Source organism: Capsicum annuum, unplaced genomic scaffold (genome assembly GCF_002878395.1).
Source record: "Capsicum annuum cultivar UCD-10X-F1 unplaced genomic scaffold, UCD10Xv1.1 ctg5205, whole genome shotgun sequence".
Taxonomy (NCBI): domain Eukaryota; kingdom Viridiplantae; phylum Streptophyta; class Magnoliopsida; order Solanales; family Solanaceae; genus Capsicum; species Capsicum annuum.
In genome coordinates this window covers 196,964-206,799 of record NW_025860042.1, presented here as the reverse complement: position 1 = coordinate 206,799, position 9,836 = coordinate 196,964, and positions in this window count along the sequence as shown.

Below are 9,836 nucleotides of genomic sequence, written 5' to 3'. Positions count from 1 at the left end.
AGAAAAAACACATCTAAACATGATATAAAATTTAAATTCATGGGAGTTCATGGATAAAATTCATACATACATATTTATATCATTATTTGAACTTGAAATTGGGTTCTTGGACTCCATAGATTAAAAAGGTTCCATGAATAAACATCTAACATACCTTAATTGAAGAATTCATGAAGGTTCTTGGTGGATTTCTTGAGCATTGATCTTGAATGTTGAAGGGGTTAGGGTTTGTTCTTGAGAGAGATTGTTTTTAATTTGAGTGAAATATAAATTATGAGGCAAAAATACTGTTTTGGGACCTCAATCTCATGTTAAAGTGAGGGGGAAGAGATGAGACTACCCCTTTGAATTTTAAATAAATAATTGGAACAAGAAATTAACCCTCACCGTGACGCGGCATGGCTGTCATCGCAATTTCCATCATGAAGCAATGCAATCACGGTGACATGCTGGAAGCTAACAATTGTCATTTTGAACTTCACGGTAGCAATTGTCTTATGAATTAAGGTGATTTGAAACTAGGATAGTGGTATATATTGCATGTCTTATTTTGCTACATACAAGATGAAAACATTACTGCATTTAGATTAGAAACTCACATCCTCGCTCAATGATATAGTTGTGAGATTAATTCAAATAGAGAATTTAGAGAATGTCCATTCCCAAATTGTACATTTAACCTCATAGCCCACAATTCGAGGAATAAAGTTCATTGAGACAAACAAATACTACACATGATTGTATGATATGTCATAACCCTAGAGTCTCTCTTATTATTGACTATAGCTTTGATAAAATTGTACACTACACTTGTCTTCGTTCATGTATTCTTAGGAAAAAAAATAATTTTTACAAACCCTTTGATACATCACAACACATGATTGAAATATTATTAACTACTTGATTATAAACTAGTAGACCCTGTGGGTTTGAAATCCTGCTCATTTGTAGCTACTATATTACTTGTTCGAGAACGTACACTTGTGTGTGAAGTAAGCCACAATAAGTTTTTGACACCATTGCCGAGGACTTAAGACATTAGTAATTTTCTTAATTTTATTTTTGATAATTCTATACAAGTGTTGACAACTTGATCTTAGAGGCTCATTTTTGTAAGTCTAATTTAGTCTTTCGACTGGCGAGAGAAAAAGAATTGGTTGAGTCATATTTGAAACCAAAACAAGTATTTCATCAGCGGCGGAGAGAAACATCTCTTCTATACCCAATCCAACAACTCCAAATGGCTAATCTGGTAGAAATTGTTCCTACTAAAAGAGCATTGGAAAGACTTGTTCGCAAGATTGCAATCCCACTTGCTAATAATATTACTAATAGTATCTACAGATAGAATGTTGGTGGTCAATTCATGTAGAAGAAGAATATGGTGCAACTATTGCACACTAGTGGCCAGTTCATAAGATATCCCACGAGGATCCATAATAGCATTTGTATAACTTCCTTGAGATCATGGTACTTACATTCCTATAGGAGTATTTACTGATTATGTGAGACTTACTCTCTTCTATTTTTCTCTGTTGGGTAAAGCTAAGAGGTGTCTAAAGTTTGAGCTACCAAATTCTAAATCTACTTGGGATGATTTGGCATGAAAATTTTTTATTTACTTCTTCTCATCTGGAAAGACCACCTGGTTAAGGAGTGAGACATTGAGTTTCAGATAGAAAATTAGTGAGAATCTATTACAAAATTGGGTGAGTTTAAGTCTATGCTCCATTATTGCCCTTAGCACTATCAGACCAATGAGGTTTTGGTACATACTTTTTATAGAGGGACTATCCACATGCCAAGATTATCCTAGATTCAGCAGTATGTGGACAAGAATTAGAAAAGACATATAATAAGTTATAAAATCTAATGAATCATATATCGTAAGGGAATCCTTAATGGAATATAGATATTTCAAGAAGCACCTTGAAGAAAGTTCTAGGGTTGCTAGATGTTTATCTATTTATAGATATCATGGAACATATTACCTCTCTATAGAATCAAATGAACACTTAATTCAATAACCTAAATTTGGGACAATAGAAAGCTTTAGTCAATGTAGTGCAGTTGGATCAAACTTAGTGTGAGGTATGTGGTAGCGGTGAACAATCAATAGATACTTGTGCAACTAATTCAGAGTCTGTAACTATGTGGGTGATGCATAATGTCAAGGGAATCAAAATTTTAAGAATACATATAATGGTAACAGATAGAATCACCCTAAATTCTCTTGGGGTGGAAACCAAAGGCAAAATACAAATCAGTATCAAGGACCAAGAAATCAAAATCTTCAGTAATAGTCCTAGATAATGAAGCTAATGCTCAGTCGAGAAAAACTAAGAAAATACTGAAATAGATTATGGAAAATCAAGCACAGGTAGCATCAGGCATAAAGAATTAGCAACTGGACACTAAGAACTTAGAGGTTCAGTTGGGATAGTTTGTGGGAGAACAAAATACTAGATCTCAAGAAGGTCTACCAAGTGATACTGATCTATATCTCGAGAAAGTAAATATGGTTTCTATTCACAATGGTCTGTAATTGGAGGAGTTAAAGCCCAAAAAGGTGACTCACAAAGATGTGGCCAGAGATGAGGAAAAAGCTAAGAATGAAAAGTTAAGAGTAGTGAGAACAAAATGGCAAGTATGAAGCCGTATCCACCATTCCCATATAAGCTGGAGAAGTAGAAAGAGGAAGTATGCTACCAAAAGTTTATTGACTTGTTAAACTAGGTTCACATTAACCTTCCCCTTAATATTTTGTAGGGAGTCTCTAAATATGCTAAGTACATTAAATACATCATGGAAAATAAGAATGTAAGACCCCACAAAGTTCTATGCTTAACTAAGTCTTTTAGAGCAGGGAAAGAGGTCCTAGACTTAGAAGTTTTAGCTAAGTGTTGATACTTAGAATTTATTTTAGCCTTCATAAGTTGGTGATATTATTTTATGACCCTTATGACCTTAAAATATCGATCCTTGGATTGAATCATGATCAGGTGTGTTAATAGGTTACTTCAGGTGAGTTTTAGATTTTTTGAACCTTGTTTGAATCATATTCAAGTGGCCAAAACTATGGGTTGATGCGATCTCGACGCATCACGTCACTCATGGCGTCGACGGATAATTTTTCCCCAAGTTTCAGTTCAATTCCAGTCAACCAACGCGAACTCGATGCGGCGTATTGGTCATCGCATTGATGCCATCAACGTGGCGTGTCGCTCACCGCATAACTGGGAACATTTTTAGTCATTAAAACTCCGCGTGTAGAGAGGTATTTGGGTCATTTTCCCACCCTTAATTATCCCCAAAAACACGAGATTAACCTACTCTAAAGGTAAAATCTCTCATTGTCTCTCAAATTTACTCAAGACCAAACCCTAGGGCATTCAAATTTCAAGACCAATCTTCAAGAAAACATCATCAATATTTACAAATTTACTTACCAAGGTACGTTAGGTGTTCATCCAAGGGTTTCCTTCCACCCTTGGAGTTCAAGAACCTCTTTTGAAATTTCAAGATGATTGCTTTCTTGAATTCTACGTTGAGTAAAATTGTATTTGTGATTATGATTTTATTTGGATTCTAATCTATGTTTAGTTACAAAATTCATGTGAAGTAAATAGAACGTGTGTAGTTTTATGTAGTTTCATGTTGGTAACCCTTGAATTTGTGAGTTTGGAATTATGATCATGATGCTTGCATGTTGACTAGTATTATGTGCATAAACTATGCCCCCAAGTGTTTGATATAATGTTCATAAGAGTTGAATAATGAATAATGACATAATAGTATGTGTACAAGTTATGCCATGTAAGTGTTTGCTAAAATGCTTCAATGAATGAATTGTGACAAATTGACTAGTTATAAAGTTTTCAGGATTGTGCTATATTTTTACTATCTTTGCTATCAAGTCCTGGGGGTATCTAATACCCGACAATCTAGCTGCTACCTACACTTACAGTAGTTTTAGGATAGTCTCAATGATGTAAAACAATATAATAGTTAGTAACAGAACTCAGTATATTCAGTCAGTTAACTGAACTCAATGAACTCAATCTAGTTCAGTTAGACAGCACGATCAGTAGCAGTTCAGTCAAGCCTAGTATAATCTAGAAATTAGTTCAGTGTCTATTCAATTGGGAGTAGGAATCAGCACCGAGTGAACCTAGGGATAGAGGCATTCTTATCAGTAAAAAGGGTTTCACTCTTAATCGCATTCCCTGCTTTACAGAACTATGTAGCTAGCGTAGGTTGAGATATGTTTCTACCAATCTAGGGTTGATATATCTCCTGCGAGTTTACCTACCAGCGAGGGTTGATAAAAAGGCTTCCTACCATAAAGAGTTAACTCATAGCTATTGTTAGTATCCCTTGTTAAGGTGCTAACACCCTTCCAACTGGGGTCTCAGGTTGGACCCCAACTCAGTTTATAATTGGGGTATGTCGGTTAAATGAATACTCCTATAGTTTCAATTTCAGACTTATTATGTAAGCTCAGTTCAGTATTAGAATTAGGACTATCAGATACAGTCTCTCAACTCAGTTTAGAACTCAGTTCAATTCTACAGAATCAGGACTATCAGAAATAGTCACTTAGTTAATAGTAATACAGTATTAGTAAAAACAAATATCAATTATTCAGTTTTCAAAATTCATTATCCAATATTAAATGTGACCTCAATTACAGTATACATAGTTATGTGCATAATATTGCATAATCAGCATTTTACAACAGTTTCAGATATACTTGTACTCGCACTCCATTATATTCATGATTTCTTATCCAGTTACTGTTTATGCATATGAACCCCTGTATTCATCCTAGCCTTACCTAGCATACCCATACATTTAAAATATTGACATATACCTTTCTTTTGCGCTATAATGTCTTATATCATAAGTTCAGACACACAGGCTCTTGCCCGTACCTAGCAACTCAGATTATCAGCAGCAGATTTAGTAGTGAGTCCTCATAGTTTTAGGACAGAGTATTATTTTAGTTATCAGTACTTTAGTAGTCGGAGTTATTTGGGGACATGTCTTATCAACTCTATATTCAAATAGTTCAGTTAGAGGCTCTTCAGACTAGATTATTTTAGATAGTTGTTTAGTTTTCAATATCTATTTATCAGTATTCAGTGTGTTATTTCAGTTATGAACCTTATGGCAGATTCAACCTAATTTCCATATTATTTTTGAGTTATTATTATTCAGTGATTGCAGTAGGTACTAGTCATGGGTTATGTTGTGGTCTTTCGAGATTATCAGTATCATGTGACGTCCGAGGTGCAAACTTGGGGTTTTACAAAATTGGTGTTAGAGCCTAAGTTTCAACAGTCCTAGGAAGTCTGAAATTCATGTCATGTAGAGTCTTATTTATGGGTGTGTAGCGTACCACACTTATGAACAAGAGGCTATGAGGAGTTTTAGGAAAATTTTTCCTTCTTTCAGTATTAATATCGTGTGAGTGAGCATGAGCTCATGTTAAACTCCCAGTCTAATTGTTTTTCCTTCCATTTATAGAATATACCTCCTAAAAGGAATAACAAAATGAGAATAGGAAACCTACCAGCACCTCCGCCCATTCAAGCAGATCCCGTTGACGAGCATGTCTCCCACGCAGAATTTAGAGCAGCTTTCACCACTCTAGCTCATTCTGTGGTAGCCCAGAATGATCACCCAACTTTTGTTTCGGCTAACCCAATGGCCAATACTACTGCAGCTAAAATTTAGGACTTCACCCGAATGAACCCTCCAACCTTTATCGAGTCTAAGTCAGATGACGAACCACAGGAATTCCTTGATTAGGTACAGAAAGTCACAGATATTATGGGGGTGACTACGAGTGAGAGTGCTGAGTTGGCCGCATATTAGTTGTAGGATATGGCTCACTCATGGTTTAAGCTATTGAAGGCAGAGAGGGCCGTAGATGCAGGTCCTATAGAATGGGAGGAGTTTGCCACTATTTTCTAGGATAGGTTCTTCCTACTGGAGTTGAGAGAAGTAAAGGTTTTGGAGTTCACTAATCTAAAGTAGGGCAACATGACAGTGAAAGAGTATTCTCTCAAGTTTACTTAGTTAGATAGATATGCCCCTCTGTGATAGAAGATAACAGATCTAAGATGAGTAAGTTTGTGTTTGGGGTGTCTAATAATTGGTTAAAGAGTATAGGACCACAATGATGATTTAGGAGATGGACATATCCAGGCTCATGGTCTATTATCAACAGATAGAAGAGGCTAAGAATAAGAAAAAGGAGAGGGAAAATAAGATAGATAGAATAGGTAGCTTTAACTTTACTCTGTCTAAGTTAGAGGGTGAAAATCGTTCTCACTTCCACCTGAAATCTCCAGTTCCAGCTTTGTCTTCAACCTATGCTCAAATTCTAAAATTCAGAGATGATAATAAAGATAGGGTACCAGGCTCTAAACCTCAGGGTAGTGTTAGCAAGGCCTGAACATATCCCCTTTGCTAGAAGTTTGGCGGAAACCACCGTGGTATCTGTAAGGCTGGCAGTGATATATGTTTTGAATATGGTAAGCCAGGACAACGGGTTAAAGTATGTCCTCAGGTAGGTTCGCAGATTCAGTATAATTGTCCTTCAGCTCAGTCTGGTTACCCAAACAAACTGGGTGCTACTTCCAGTGCCACCAGTAGGCAACGCCCAAATAAGCTTTATACACTACAGTCTTGACAGGATTAGGAAATTTCTTCTGATGTAATCACTGGTACATTATAAGTTTATCATTTGTATGTTTATGCCTTGCTAGATCCAGGAGCTTCTTTGTCCTTTGTAACTCCTTACATAGCTGTTGACTTTTGAGCCAGTGCCAAAATCCTAGCAGATCCCTTCTTAGTCTCTACCCCAGTAGGTAAATCTATCATAGCTAGACGGGTATACAGGAACTATCCAATTATGGTATCTCCAAAAGTCACATCAGCAGACTTAATAAAATTAGAGTTGAAAGATTTTGATGTCATTATCGGCATGGTCTGGATTTATTCATGCTATGCTTCAGTTGATTGAAAAACTAAAGTTTTCCATTTTTAATTTTTGAATTAACCTGTCCTTGAGTGGAGGGGTAGTACTTTAGCACTTAGAGGTCTACTTGTTTCCTACTTAAGGGTGAGAAAAATAATGTCTAATCGGTTTCTCTGTCATCTTGTTCAAGTTAAAGACTCTAGTTTAGAGACCCCTAATCTTGAGTCAGTTCCAGTAGTATGTGAATTCCTAGATGTATTTCTCGAAGATCTTCCTGGAGTCCCTCTCGAGCAGGAAATTGACTTCAAAATAGACCTTCTTCCCAATATTCATCCTATTCTATCCCACCATATAGAATGGACCTAGCAAAACTCAAAGAGTTAAAGAAATAGTGGAAGGATCTCTTAGATAAGGGATTCATCAGACCTAGCATATCCCCTTGGGGTACACCAATTTTATTCATGTGTAAGAATGATAGTTTTCTTAGAATGTGTATAGACTACCGTAAGATAAATAAAGTCACGATCAAGAATAAGTATCAAATTTATAGAATCGATGACTTATTTGACCAACTTCAAGGTGCCAGCTACTTTTATAAGATAGACCTCAGATTAGGCTATCGCCAGCTCAGAATTAAAGAATGTGATATTTTGAAAACAACTTTCAGAACTTGGTATGGTCACTTCAAGTTCCTAGTCATGTCATTTGGTCTTACCAATGCTCCAGTAGCCTTTATGGACATGATAAACCGTGTGTTCAAGCAGTACTTGGAGATGTTCATCATAGTCTTCCTTGATGACATTCTTTTCGACTTCCGCAGTGAATATAATCATGCAGACTATCTCAGAATAGTATTACAAACTCTCAGAGTCCATCAGTTGTTCACCAAATTCAGTAAGTACAAATTTTAGCTAAGGTCAGTAGCTTTCCTTGGTCATATAATTTCAAGTGATGGCATTAGAGTTGATTCTCAAAATACTGAAGTAGTGAGAAATTAGCCCAGACCCATCTCTCAATCAGATATCAGGAGTTTCTTGGGTTTAGTTAGCTATTACCGATGGTTTGTTAAAGGATTTTCATCCATTGCATGCCCCCATATCTATATTGACTCAGAAGAAAGTCAAGTTTTTATGGTCAGATTTTTCTGAGAAGAGTTTTCAGAAGTTAAAGACTCGACTCACTACAACCTTAATTTTGACCTTACCAGATGGTTTAGATGGATTTGTTGTGTATTTTGATGCTTCCAAAGTTGGTTTGGGTTGTGTTTTGATGCAGAGAGGTAAGGTCATATCCTAGGCCTCTAGACAGCTAAAGCCCTATGCAAAGAATTACCCCACTTATGATCTTGAGTTAGTAGTTGTCATGTTTGCCTTAAAGATTTAGAGGTATTATTTGTATGGGGTACATGTGGATTTGTTTATTTACCATAAAATCCTTCAGTATGTATTTTCTCAGAAAAACCTGAACCTGCGTCAGAGGAGGTGGTTAGAGTTTTTAAAAGACTATGACATGAGTATTCTGTATCATCCGAGCAAGGCCAATATAATGGTTGATGCTCTCAGTAGGATATTTATGGATAGTTTTGCTCACGTGGAGGAAGGTAAGAAGAAATGAGTTCAGGAAGTTCATCAGTTTTCCCAACTAGGTGTCTGCTTAGTCGATTCAACAGAGGGTAGTGTATAGGTACAAAATAGTTCAAAATCATCTCTGGTTTCTGATGTGAAAAAAAAGGACAGAGATCCTAGTTTAGTTAAACTAAAAAAGTCATTTAGAGATCAGAAAGTAGAGGTTTTCCCAAGGGAGAGATGGTGTGTTGCGGTTCTAGGATTAGCTTTGTGTGCTATATGTAGAGGGCATGAGATAGATGATTCTTGTAGAGGCGCATTGAGCACGTTACTCAATTCATCAAGGGGCCACTAAGTTGTACCGTTATTTGTGGGAGGTCTATTGGTAGAGTGGGTGAAGAAAGATATTGCAGAGCTTGTGGCTAAGTTGCTACATGTTAGCAGGTCAAGATTGAGCATCATAAGCCTAGTGGGTCTATGAAAAAGTTTAGTATTCCTACATAGAAGTGAGAGGAAGTGAACATGGATTTTGTGATGGTTTTACCCTATACTCGCTGCCAATATGATTTGATTTGGGTCATAGTAGACAGGATGACCAAATCAGCTCATTTCTTTCCAGTTCATACCTCCTATTTAGCCAAGGATTATGCCAAGCTCTATGTTAGAGAGTTGGTAAGATTACACAGAGTTTTATTGTCCATCATTTTAGATAGAGGTACGCAGTTCACCTCTTATTTATAAAAAGCCTTCCAAAAGGATTTTGGTACCCAAGTTTACCTCACTACTGCCTTTCATCCTTAGAAAGATAGTCAAGAAAAAAGGAACATATAGACTCTAAAAGATATGTTAAGAGGGTACAACATTGACTTTAAAGGTAGTTAGGATGACCACTTGCCTTTGATTGAGTTCGCATATAATAACAATTATCATTCCAGCATTCACATGGCTCCGTTTGAGGCACTCTATGGGAGGAGATATAAATCACCCATTAATTGGTTTGAAGTGGGTGAGGCCGCAGTGGTAGGGCCTAACTTAGTATTTAATACCTTAGAAAAATTTTAGCTGATCAGGGAAAGGCTCAAGATAGCTCAGAGCCGATAGAAATCATATGCCTATATGTGAAGAAAGGATCTCGAGTTTGAGATTGGTGACTTTGTGTATTTAAAAATCTCTCCTATGAAGGGAGTAAAGAGGTTTGGAAAGAAGGGGAAAATCATTCCCTGATATTTTGGTCCTTACCGAATTCTCAGCCATTTCGGAAAGGTAGCTTACGAGCTTGAGTT